Source organism: Manihot esculenta, chromosome 18 (assembly GCF_001659605.2).
Source record: "Manihot esculenta cultivar AM560-2 chromosome 18, M.esculenta_v8, whole genome shotgun sequence".
Classification (NCBI taxonomy): Eukaryota; Viridiplantae; Streptophyta; class Magnoliopsida; order Malpighiales; family Euphorbiaceae; genus Manihot; species Manihot esculenta.
This window is the reverse complement of record NC_035178.2, coordinates 7,803,814-7,816,348: the sequence shown is the minus strand read 5'-3', so window position 1 is coordinate 7,816,348 and position 12,535 is coordinate 7,803,814. Positions and strand designations below refer to the sequence as shown.

General features: G+C 31.3%; 1 pseudogene; it reads right to left on the bottom strand.

The window, feature by feature from the left end:
* Positions 1 to 1,510: 1,510 nt before the first annotated feature.
* LOC110607053 lies at positions 1,511 to 3,804 on the bottom strand (annotated as a pseudogene).
* Positions 3,805 to 12,535: the final 8,731 nt, after the last annotated feature.

The following is a 12,535-nucleotide window of genomic DNA, read 5'->3' as shown; positions in this document are numbered from 1 at the left end:
ATTCTGATGTTGTCTGATGAACCCAACGTAAAGAAAATGGGATCATTTTTCATTTGTTTCCGATAGAGTTTGCCATAAACAAACACATGGAAATCGCTAGGTATTTGATTATTGCCCCCTTTCTCTGGCCCCCCCTCTCTTCAGTCCCTAGTCTTTTTCTCTCCCACATTCTGTTGTCCTCCACCGAATACCTGAGGACAACCCTCGTGTCTTACCCTTTTCTCTCTTGTCCTCTTGCTTTCTGTTCAAAGTTCTCTCTTTCTTTTGTTGTTTTTCTCTGGGATGATAATAATAATAGAAAATACCCAAACGTTTAACTATTTTATCATAAGCTTTGTTTTTTGTGCTATATAGAGCTAGGTTAGCATTTATTGGCAGGTTGATAATTATACATACGTTTTACAATTGAATTAATCTTGCAGAGTTTATGATTATCTTTTTTCCAATAATATTTTTATCTATAATTCTTATAATCGCATAAACTTTATATTTCTGTTTAAAATAATCCCATTATAAGGTTTATTTAAAATTGGAAAAATTGATAATTAATATATATGTAGGTTTTGTTTTTTGTGCTATATATATATATAGCTAGGTTAGCATTTATTTTTTAATACGACCACTTCTCATTCCAACTTCAATAATCCATCTAAAATGAAACGTGGCATGTCTTCTAGTACCTGCTTCTACCTAGCTATGAAAATTAATAATTACTATAATATCACCAATCAACAAAAAAAATAATAAAAACACATAAATAATATTGCAAAGCAAGAGCAATACAAAGCATAAACATGCTGAACGTATCCGATTAATCATACATTTATATTTTTTTATAAGCAATTAAATTATAAATTTTTTAAAAAATAAATTATTAACGACAGAAAATTTCTGTTATTAATAGTTTAAGACTGTCTAAAACTCGTTGCTTAAAGTTTTGTCGCTAGTTTTTCTGACAAGTCATCAAGTGTGGAGGAATTGAAACTTTTCCAAATTCTTGTTTGACAATAGGGTCATCTTTCCTGTCCAATACCACCGTATGACTCAAAATTTTGTGCTAGTGTCGACCTTGAGTGTCGCAGAGAGGGACAGGTGTCGTGAGGGGAGCAGATTGGTGTTAGCACTGTCGTAAAAGGGATTGGAACCGTCGGCATGGCGTGGGCGACATGGGAGAGCAGATGGTGCATCAGAAATTACGTGAGGAGAGGGAGGAGAGTGTGCAGCGACGAGAGTTTTTTTAAAATGAAAGAGATGCTAGAGCTTTTTTTTTCAAGTGTTTTTTTAACCTTTCTGACGAATTAGTGGCGAATGAAATTTCATTGCTAATTTTTTAAAATTTACTGCTAATTTATCAAAAATATGTAATTATATTACTGTTATAAATTCATTGCTGATGTCGTCGCTAATTTTTTTTAAAAATTTAAATTCTTCATTAAATCTGTCGCAGATACTTTTTTTTTTATAGAGCGAGTTGTTGTTTTTTAGGCAAAGATAAAAATAAGATATAATTGAAATAAAATATTTTATTAATTTTATTAATGTGGTGCTATTTATACATAAATAAAATGTAATTTTATTCATGAAGCGTGTTAAGGAGAACATTAAAGCTAGCTTGCTAGATGTTTCCTGAGTTGGAAGAGAGGATCCATTTGGAGAAATTTTGTAGGGTTGCATCGTCTGCTCTATAGTATTTTTGTGTGTACTGAAGCAAATCTGACCATGTGAAATCTGGATACATCCTTTTTCCTTCTCTGATCACTAGATCCCTCGGTGGTCTCACCACCTTGTCTTCTCTTGGACAAAGAAAGAATGCCATTGATTTTCTAGCCTCAAACTTATTCACCACTGCCCTATGCACGCAACTCTTGTATATGCCATTTGACAATGCCTGCACAATCCAACAAAATCAATTATATACATATATGCATGACTGTTGCATGCATGGTCCCAGTGTAGAATATGGTGGGGTTTCTTTTTAATCCCAAAAGAGAGATGCATGAAGTTACCCACAAGTCTTTATAGATTTTTTTCTAAGTTCATATAAATTTAGTCAAGATAAGAATGATCCCTTAAATATTAAAATCTTTTTTTTTCCTGGAAAACACCAATGTCCATGATGAAAAAAAAGAGAATCGGAAGAAAAAAATGCTTAATGTCCTTGAAACGATAGGGAAAATTTTGTCTTATACTTAAATTTTAAGCAATAAATTGACCACTGTCATGTTGAAATGCAAAAATGGGCACTCATTTCCTCCAAAAGAGTCAACAAAACACGACGCTTCCCGTACTAGTTAGCAAAAATGGAAAACAGAAAAATAATAATTAAACAATAGTCACGTCAAGAAAACTCTGCTAGTGGACGTGAGGAAATTCCGCAACCTTTCACTTCTTACCAGATATTCTCCGGTACAATCCTTGTTCATGCATGTGACAGAGAAATTACAGAGCAGAGAAATTATAGAAGTAAATTATAATTGTTTTTTTTTTTTTGTTATTTGTTATTAATTGCTGCCTGTGACGTGGGCATTAGCACAAAAAATTAAAAGAAATTTAATTATATTTCTGTAATTTCATATACGATAACCTGTATGAATGACGAATTTTAATAATTATATAAAAATATACCCTAAAAAAACTACCACCTTCTAAATAATTATATTTTATTACATGTTAAATTCTTATATAGTCTCCCAATTTAGTTGCATGAAATTATAGTTTTATAGTGTAATTTTTCCAAGATTAGGGGGACTAAAAACAAGATAACACTTCAACTTTTTGAAAACGTACCGTGAACGTGTCACCAATGATGACAACTAAGGCACCATGACAAGGCTCAACAGTCTGCCATATGTTGTTTGCAAAAACTTCAAGTCCTTTAACATGATCGGTGAAGTATGGTTAAGGATGTTGGGTCACAATGGGGTCCGGTGCCAAGAGCAAGTCCTGGCTCTTGACACGTTGGGTAGAAATTACACCTCATTATAGAGCAGCTCTCTTGAAAGAATTTCTTATAATGGGGTTGATCAAGTCCCAAGCTGGTTTCCAATAGCTCCACTATGGAAAGAGACAACTCCTTCATTGCTTCACAATATTTTTGATAGACCATTCTAGAAATGGAGAAAGAAAATTAAGTTTAAAACGTAATATGTAAAAGAAAAACGAAGAAAACTAGGGCTTGGAATCTATACTATAAATAGATGAACATGATATTTTTGTCCTGTAATTCTTACCCTGTCTGTTCAAAATCGTTTCCTAGAGTACTTCTGAAGAAATCCAACACAACGGGGTCCGAATTATTTTCATGGTAGCTGAATGATAATGTCTCTTTCCAGGACAACTTGCACAAATATCGATCAGCGTGTGCGCCAGAATAGCCCCACAAGCTGCCTGGCATCTTCCGAGCCCTTAGTTTTTGGCTGATTGGAAGCTTAAAGAAATGGTCCATATGATACTGAGCGGTGTTGATGAGATTGAGATCAACACCATGATTGATCACTTGAAAGAAACCATGGTTCATGCATGCAGCCTTGATCATGGTGGCGGCTTTCCATGTTTCCTCTTCATCACCTCTGAAGAAACCTGCGAGATCCACTGCTGGCTCCATAAGCTCCTTGTGAGCACTCACTAACTCATCTTTTGGCCAGAGAAATTCCGTAGATAGAGTGCTTTGTTTATGGAGAAAAGAGCCGCCAAAAATAGATCTTTGTCTCTGCCCTTGCAAATGGAGTGGCGAATCCATTGAAGCACGAGTATGAGAAATGGCCTAGCAGGCCACATTTATAGGGAAATTTTACTTGCATGGACACGGTTTTATACATACAAAGTGCGTTTTATGTAATTTTTTCATGGCTGGGCTCATTTGTGTGTTATTAAATTTATAATAGATTATATCCAATTAAATTTATCTGCCTTATATACATTCAATTAATTTATTTAAAAAAAATACACTACAAAATAAGATTACGGGACAATAATCTAATAAATAGAAATATGATTCCAATATAAAAAAAGAAAGATTCGTACACCTCAAACACACAGTTTATCGTCAAAACTTGTGAATAGGATGAGTTTTAATATAAGTTAATTACTGTTATTAAATACAGTCCAATATATCTCATTTATATTTATAATTGCGATATAAAGTGATATTCTTGATAAGTAGCCAACCATATCATCGTTGAATTATCAAAAAATATTATATTTATCTTTATTTTTTTACATTATAAAACAGAAGAATTATAAAGTCAAATATATGTTATTTTCTTATATTAAAATTTTAAAAAATTTATCATGTTCGCCCTGTTCTTCAATATATGAATTTGAATATTAAAATCGCCATATATCTCACTTTTTTTTTACAGATTTATCCAACTGCAGTACAATTCTGTTTTTCGATTGTATCAATTATAATATATAAAAAATATTTTTTATTATTAATATATAAAAATTAAACAACATAGGTTAGGACTAAAGTCTTAGGATATGAAAAATGTGCTCTTAAGACTCTGAATAGAAAAAGTGAATTAAACACCAATCTAATTAAGATCTCTTCGGAAAAGTATTATTATTCTCTTGTAGTATGTTTGGTAATTTTAAGCTTAATTTTTCATTTTGGTGTTTCCGGGAAAAGTGATGTGTTTGGAATGTTTGAGATGAAAAACAATCCGGAGGACTCAAAGAAAATTGGCGAGAATTTACAAACCCACATGCGTGAGGATGCCTAAGTAGCTAGGGGCAACACTACAAAAATAAATTTAAAATAGTTAAAATTGTTATTTTATAAATTTAAACCGTAATTATAAATTAATAATAATAAATTATATATTAGATAAATTATTATAATTTTTTTAAATTATTATAATCTTGTTAAAATTAAAGCTATTAATTAAAAATATAAACTTTAAACGAAATATTATAGACTGAGATAATATTATTATGACAATATTTAAATATTTACGTAAATTTATAATTATAATTATTGTTTTAACTAATGGTTTAAATTAAATTTAAAAAAATAATAATATAATCCCTATGATTTTTGTGGGGTCTATAACTTAGTCCTTATTATTTTATTCATTCAATTGTTTACATTTCTCTCATTTTATTTTTCTCTTCTCTCGTTTCTACATTCTTCTGCCAGTTTCTTCTCCTTTCTATCATTCTCTTTTCTCTTCTCTCGTGAGAAAATGAGATAAGAAATACCAAAGGAGAGAGAGGAAAAAATACCAAACGGCAATTTGGAAATAAGATTATTTAAGATTATATATATTAGTGTCAGTTTCATTAGATTTTATTCTGTTGGATTGATTTGATTTTTAATTTAATTTGATTAAATTTTTTAAATTAAAAAGTAAAATTTATAAATTTTTATTTAAAATTAACAGAATCTATTAATAATTATTAATAGAAAGACTAAATAATTATATTTTAAAATAATGAATGACATTTGAATTAGCCTTAAAGACTAAATAGATAATTTTATCAAAATTAAAAAACTATAATAATTTTTTTCAAAAGAATTTTATATGTCCCAATATATTTAGGAAGAAATTTCAATGAGTTAGTTTTAGGATAATGGATTATTGTAGAATTCACTATAATTAATAGTTAACATTGCAATCAATTTATTTATAACAAGAGTAAGAAATAATTTTTTATATTTAGTGAATTCGTCTATTTTAAAAAAAAATTAAAAATATTTTTTTATATTATTTTATTAAAATTTTTATATATAAATTTATTAATATATTTTATTTTTACAATTAAAATTAAATAATAAAAAATAAATTATCTTATTAAAAAATATTTTTTATAAAATATATTTTTTAAATATAAATTATTTTCTACAAATAAATAAAATATAAGACATAAAACAAACAAATATATTTGGAATTCCATAAATTTCATATTTCAACATTAAAATTTAAGGGAAGAATAATGAAATTACTGAAAATATATATCATGCTTAAATTCCGTAATAAGTTGATTTGAGAATCATATTGTAGCATCTTTCAAATTATCTTTCACTTAAAATTTTTAATATAATATTAATTTTTATTTTCCACATATATTCTTATTAATTTTTATATTATTTAATATTAATATATAAAAAATATGATTATTTAAAAAATATTTTAAACTAATTATTATAATTTTTAATTTTTTTTTTTAAATGCGAATTGGGATTGGGGAATAGAATTTAGAAGTGCAATTTTTTTTAAAATTAATATTATTAATTAGTTTTATTGCTTAAAATGTATAAATCTTAAATATAATATTATGGAAGGAGAAAATATTATTATTATGACAATTTAATGATAATATCTAAATATTTACACGAATTTATTATTACAATTATTGTTATAAGGGCTAGATTAAATTTTTTTTAAAAATTATAATATAATTTCTATGATTTGAAATAGGATGAGCCATATTCAATTTAAATTGAAAAAATCGATCGAACCGAATTAATTTAAAATTTTAGTTTGATTTTTATTTATTTCAGTTCGGTTTAATTTTTAATTTCAAAAATTTTGATTATTTCAATTCAGTTTGATTTTGATAAAAAAAAAAATTTTTTAAAAAATCAAACTAAACTGATTAGTAATAATAATATATTATTTTCAATAACATAAAGAGATTAGATCATGTTAAGGTTAATATATTCTAAATAAATTTTAAAATACTAAAAATAAAATATAAAAAATAAAAAATTTTATTAAAAATTCAAAAAAATCAAATCGAATTGAATCAAATTAAATCAATTCGATTTAATTTAATTTTTTATCAAAATCAATTCGATTTAATTTTTATAAATACTAAAATTTTAATTTTTAATTTATTCGATTCAAACCGAACCAACCAAAACTCCCATTCTATATCTATATGTAACTTAGTCATTATTTTATTCATTCAATTATTTCCTCCCATTTTCTTTTTCTCTCATCATTAATTCTTCTCTTCTCTCAATTCTACATTTTTCTGTCATTTTCTTCTCTTTTTATCATTGTTTTTTCTATTCCCTCATCATTTATTCTCTCTCTCTACTTCTCTCTTGATTTTTTTTCACTTTTTTCTTTTTTCTTCTTTTATCATTTATTCCCTTTTTCTGTAGATTTATCTGCTTCCCTGTCATTTTCTCCGATTTTTTTTGCTTCTTCTCCAATTTTTTATCATATATATCATCGTCTACTGAGTATTAACCATAAAATTAACACCTTTTTTTATAGTAATGAAATCTGTTAAACTCTTGAAAAATGGAAATCCCTCATTACAGGCAAATTAATATGATTAATTATTGTAATAAGATGATGGACAGTGAGTACAGAATTGGTACTGCATGTAAAAAAGCGATCCACGTCCAAGTGTCGGGGGAACCTTATGATTAAAGTGAGAGCTAGCTAGCTACGTGGAAATAAAATAAAAAAAATTATAGAGTGGTCATGAAATTAAGTGGTGAGCTGTCAATTAAAATCCCAGGGGTCAATATTGAAACAGGCCCCCCTTCCACTTTATTATCCTCTTCTTAGGGGAAGATACAACACAAAAACCCTAGAGAGGAATGAAGTGTTTCTGGCCGACATCAATATCCAAACCCAATTTGTATTATTTGTACTAAATAGACAGGAACCACATCCCGTGAATTAATCAGTTTTATCATTATTATATATGGACATCTTTCCTTGGCTTTTCATTCTAACATCCTAGCCCTATATGTCTCACCTGCGTTAATTCCACCCTTAATCATCCTTGATTTTAGGTGATTTCGATCATCCCCTCAGATTTAGAAAAAGTACATATTTATATTAGTATTAAAAAAATATAATAATTTTATTTTTTCTCTTTTCCTTCCTTATCGTGTTTCATTGCTTTCCATCTGTTCTTGTCCAATTCTCACATATTCACCACCCTAAACTGTTTTCAACCAGAGACAGTGGCGGAGCCAAAAACTTTCCTGTGATAGGGCACAACTGGCTGCGCTGCTACGACACTTTCATCCCCTTCAAAGTATTTTCCGGTCGCCGGTACGGCACGTGCACCTTGCCGTACCCTCCCTCCGCCCCTGACCAGAAAACATCATATCTATTTAGAAACTTGACTCCTACCTTTCGCTCTCTTCTCCATTTTTCAACATCGGCAAAACTCCCAATATAAAATGAATTTTTTATATTAGATTGAAGTTTATTAATTTCTAATAATATAAATTAAATAATTTTTTAAAGCATATCTATTATATTATTTCTTTTTTTTTTAACAATAAAGAAATTTGCATTGTAAAACTACAAACACAATAAATTATATGAGTTGAAATTGTAAAGAACACAAGTTATATAACATCCAATTTTGAAGTAATAAATCTCTAAAATACTGTTAAATTATTAAAATGACGCAATATATAACTAAAAGAGATTTATTGCAATAGAGAAAATACATATAATATTAGTGCTATTAATTTCCTAATTTATAAATAATTTGAATCAATAAATAATCTAAAATTAACTTTAGATTTTAAAAAGTTAATTTAATTTTGGAATCGAATTGAAATTTATTCTAGTTAAAACTTGAGACCGATCATTAAATAATGACAGATTCAAACAGGGGCCAAAGGGTCATGGCCCTTAAACTTTTTGAAAATTTAATAGAGAATTTATGTAATTTTCATTAATTAAAGAAAAATTATCACTCAGTCACTAAACTTTTAAAGTGATTTATTAATTTATTATATTTGAAAATTATTCAATTAAAATATTTTTATATTTTATAAAATAAATTTTTAAATTTTTATATTTTTGAATATTTATATCATTTCATCCATGTAATTTTAATTATATATATTATTTAATATTTATACATTTAAATATTTATATTATTTATTTTTAATAAAAAGTAAAATAAGTTAATTAACAGTTATTTTAATAAATAAACTAAATAATTTGATTTTATAAATTCTATAAACTTTTTAATCAAGTAATTTTTATAAAGATAAAAGTTAATAAAATTTCTAAAAATTTAAAAATCTAATAATAATTCTCTTATAAATAAAATTTCAATACCAATACAATTTTAAAACAACTATTCTATTTTATATCCCTTTTCTTATCTATTTTTTTCGATTTAAAAAATTTAAGTTTAATTTTTTGAAATTTTAACTTCACTACTTAAATTTTTTTTTATTTTTAAAATATTTATAAAGTAAATTATTCACTGATTATTTTTATTAAACACTTAAAATTATAAATATTATGATAATTCAATATAATAAAAAATATTAAATTGATCAATTATATTATTAATTATTTTTTAAATTTGCTAATTGTATTTTAGTATTTTATAAATTGATAAAATTAAACGTGATGATCTGAGATCCAATAGAATAGGGTTTTACAAGAGTTTTTGTATTAGAGAATAAGGCTTAAACTTTCTGAGGAGAGGACTCCCCTTTTATCCGTTTCGTCTTGCTTGCTGGTGACGTGTAAAGGCCTCTCCAGGATTGGGCCACGCGTCTCTGCCATACAGATTCGAGCGTACGAGGGTATCAGGCGCCTGCCCCATGCGTAACGGCCTTTGATTCTCCTTGTGCGTACGTTCGAGCGGATCTGCCAGGCTGTCTAGTGAGTATCATTCTGGATCCTGGGTTGGGCCGAGAGTTGGGCCAGAGAGGAAAGGGCTTGCTTTGCGCGGACTGGATCGATCTGAGTGAGGAAGCTTGTTCGAGCCCGGCCTTGAAAGTTAGATGAGCCGGGCCTGCTTTGAGTACCAAGTATGTGGGCCTTTACTTTGTGGGCTTTAGATTGTGGCTGAGGCCCTGGACCGGGGTGAAGAAATCCAGCGGTCATCAATTGCCCCTTCACCTTCTCGGTAGTTATTGCTCCAACTGCCAAGGGGGTGAATACCGAGAACCATTATGACCGCGCCTGTTCGTGTTCAGATGCCTTCATAACACCCTTTCATCTTTTTGTCATTGCTCAGTTTTTGAATCCTATCTGCTCTTTCCCCTTTCTGGCTTTTCTCTATTCTCCGTGTTCTCTGCTATCTTTGCTTTCCTGTCACCGTCATCTGGTCATGCCTTTTCTTTCCTTTTCCATGAATATCTTTTGAGGTTCGGACATCGTTAGCTTAGAGTCTAGCATAACTCTGCCTTGTGCTAAGGCCTTAGGCTCTGAGTATATATATTGGCGCTAGCTCTTCTTCATTCTCAAACCTTCTGTTGGAGCGAGAGATTCTTGTTTTGTCTGTGAAGGGTCCATTTGACGCCTTTTTCAAACGGATAGAGGTGATCTTGAGGTTACATTGCTTTGTTGCCCCAGAGGTTTGCTTTAATCCTGCATTTGTCATCTTGCTAAAAAATAATTCTAACTTCTTTGTTTTGGAACTTTTCTGCAGTACCTGAGATAAAGATGAGTCAGTTCGAAATTCTTGAGAATTGGAGGTTACCTCTAAGGAGTTTGAACATTGCTTGGGAGATCCTTGTGGTAGGGCGGTCGATGGGTGGGACCATTCGGCGAGTTGCTGAAACTATTTTACCCAGGTCGTCTGGCCGGCCTCCTCCTCTGCTTGTTATCCGGGCTCCAAAGAGGTTCTGGGCTGTTGAAGGGTTTATTCTAACTTTGTCTTCCTTTGAGAGGAAAAAGGAAGTTTCCCCGATACCCTTGTCATCTGCTTTTGATATAAATGGAAGTGGCGAAAGTGCTCAGCTCATTGTCCCTTTTGGAATGAAGTATTTGTATTATGAGAGACTGAGATTTGCTATACTCAGTCAAGCTTCCGGCGATGCCTTCGAATATATACTCTGTGATCTTCCTGAAGCCGTAACTAGAAAACTTGTGTTTTCAGGGTACATTCGAACAAGCTCAGATATTATATCCTGTTCGTATGTACCATGAATCACATTTGGGCAACAGGGTGCCGACCTATAGGGCAACAGTGAGAGATGCTTATGGGAATCAACTTGTTCAGTTCCCCTATAGTAACGAGACAGATCTTGGCCTCCCTGCTAAATTTATTTTCCGAGCTACGAGGATTCCTCCGATCCGAAGACTAGGGTAGTGGGGTAGGTGATAATGATGTAAATGTGGATGGTGAAGTATCCAGGCATGTAAAACCTTTAAAGATAGCCTTTCATTCCGTAGTGTAGGCCTTTGTAACGTGCTGTAATGTACTTTTCTTTTAATGAAGTTCTTATTTTTCATTCATACTTGAGCTGTTCTTCCTTTGTCATGGGTGAAGTACTGAGACTGCTTTCTTCGTAGTTTTATCCAACTAAATTTTGTTTTGCTTTTCCCGAGCTGGACTGACCATATTCGTGAGCTCTTGCTTTTAATCGACGAGCTGAGCTCCGGACTCACTTAGCCAACTGAGCTTTCGGTTAACTTTTTCCGAACTAGAATATCCGACTTGTGAGCTTTGTCTTTACTCGATGAATTGAGCTTTGAGTCTCCTTAGCCAGCTGAGCTTTCAAGTTATGTTTCCCGGGTTGGACTAATCGACCTGTGAACTTTGTCTTTTATTCGTGAGTTGGACTCTGAGCCCTCAGCTCTGTACAATTCCGGAGTGCCCTCATCGCTTCTTTCCGATCTCGTAGCCTTTGTTTAATAACGATAAGTCAAATCTTGTAACTTTTTAAGTGGTGAGCAGGTCTGACCTTTATCATGCTCCTATCTGCTTGTATTTTTGAGCCTTTTCATGACTTGCTCCTTTATTTCCTCGGTATTTACCATAGGGGTGGTGAAGTGGTAAATTTTTGTAAGCTAAGTTGTACTGACTGGGAAATCCGAGTAGAGCCCTGTCTTCAAGGTTCGGACGAGTTGGGCTTGTATTATGTAAACAGCGAATGGGCTTTTGAATGATGGGCTGTCATCGTGGACCTGGCTCTTTGTGGATAAGCCCAGCGATCATCTTTTTGCCCCTTTACCTTCTCGCCGGTTATTATCTAACCGTTGAGAGGGGAAACTTCGAGAGTAATTAATGATCGCACCGTTCCAAGACAAAACTGTTCAGATCGACGTTCCGTCTCATTATTGCCTTTCATTTCGATTTCTTTCTGTCTTCTGAAGAAACTAGCTCTCTTCTGCTTTCTGTTGTCCTGCGACTCCTTCTGCTTTTTTCACCCTATTGCATTTTCAGGTACGCTTTTTTGTTCTTCCATGGAAGGTCCAAAGCTCCCCGATGTCGTTAATCTTAGGTCACATATTACTTCTTCCAACATAACTAAGCACATTTCCCAGAGGCTCTTAGATACTCCTCTGTATCTTATTCGAGCGCCTTTTCAAAACGAAAGGATAGTCCTTCCTAACCCTCCTCCTCCTGGTTTGATTGATCCCTAAAGGGGTCGCTGTATAGTGTTCTTTCTCAAACAGAGGAATTTCGGTCTACCGTTTCCTTTTACCCCTTTCTTTATTGAGGTTTTCGAGTACTTCGGGGTAACCCCTCGGATGTTATCCCCAAATTCTATTTTGTTTCTGTCCTGTTTTGAGTCTATCTGCCTGAGTTGGGGTTTTACCCCCACAGCGTGTCTGTTTGTCACTTTTTTCCGTCT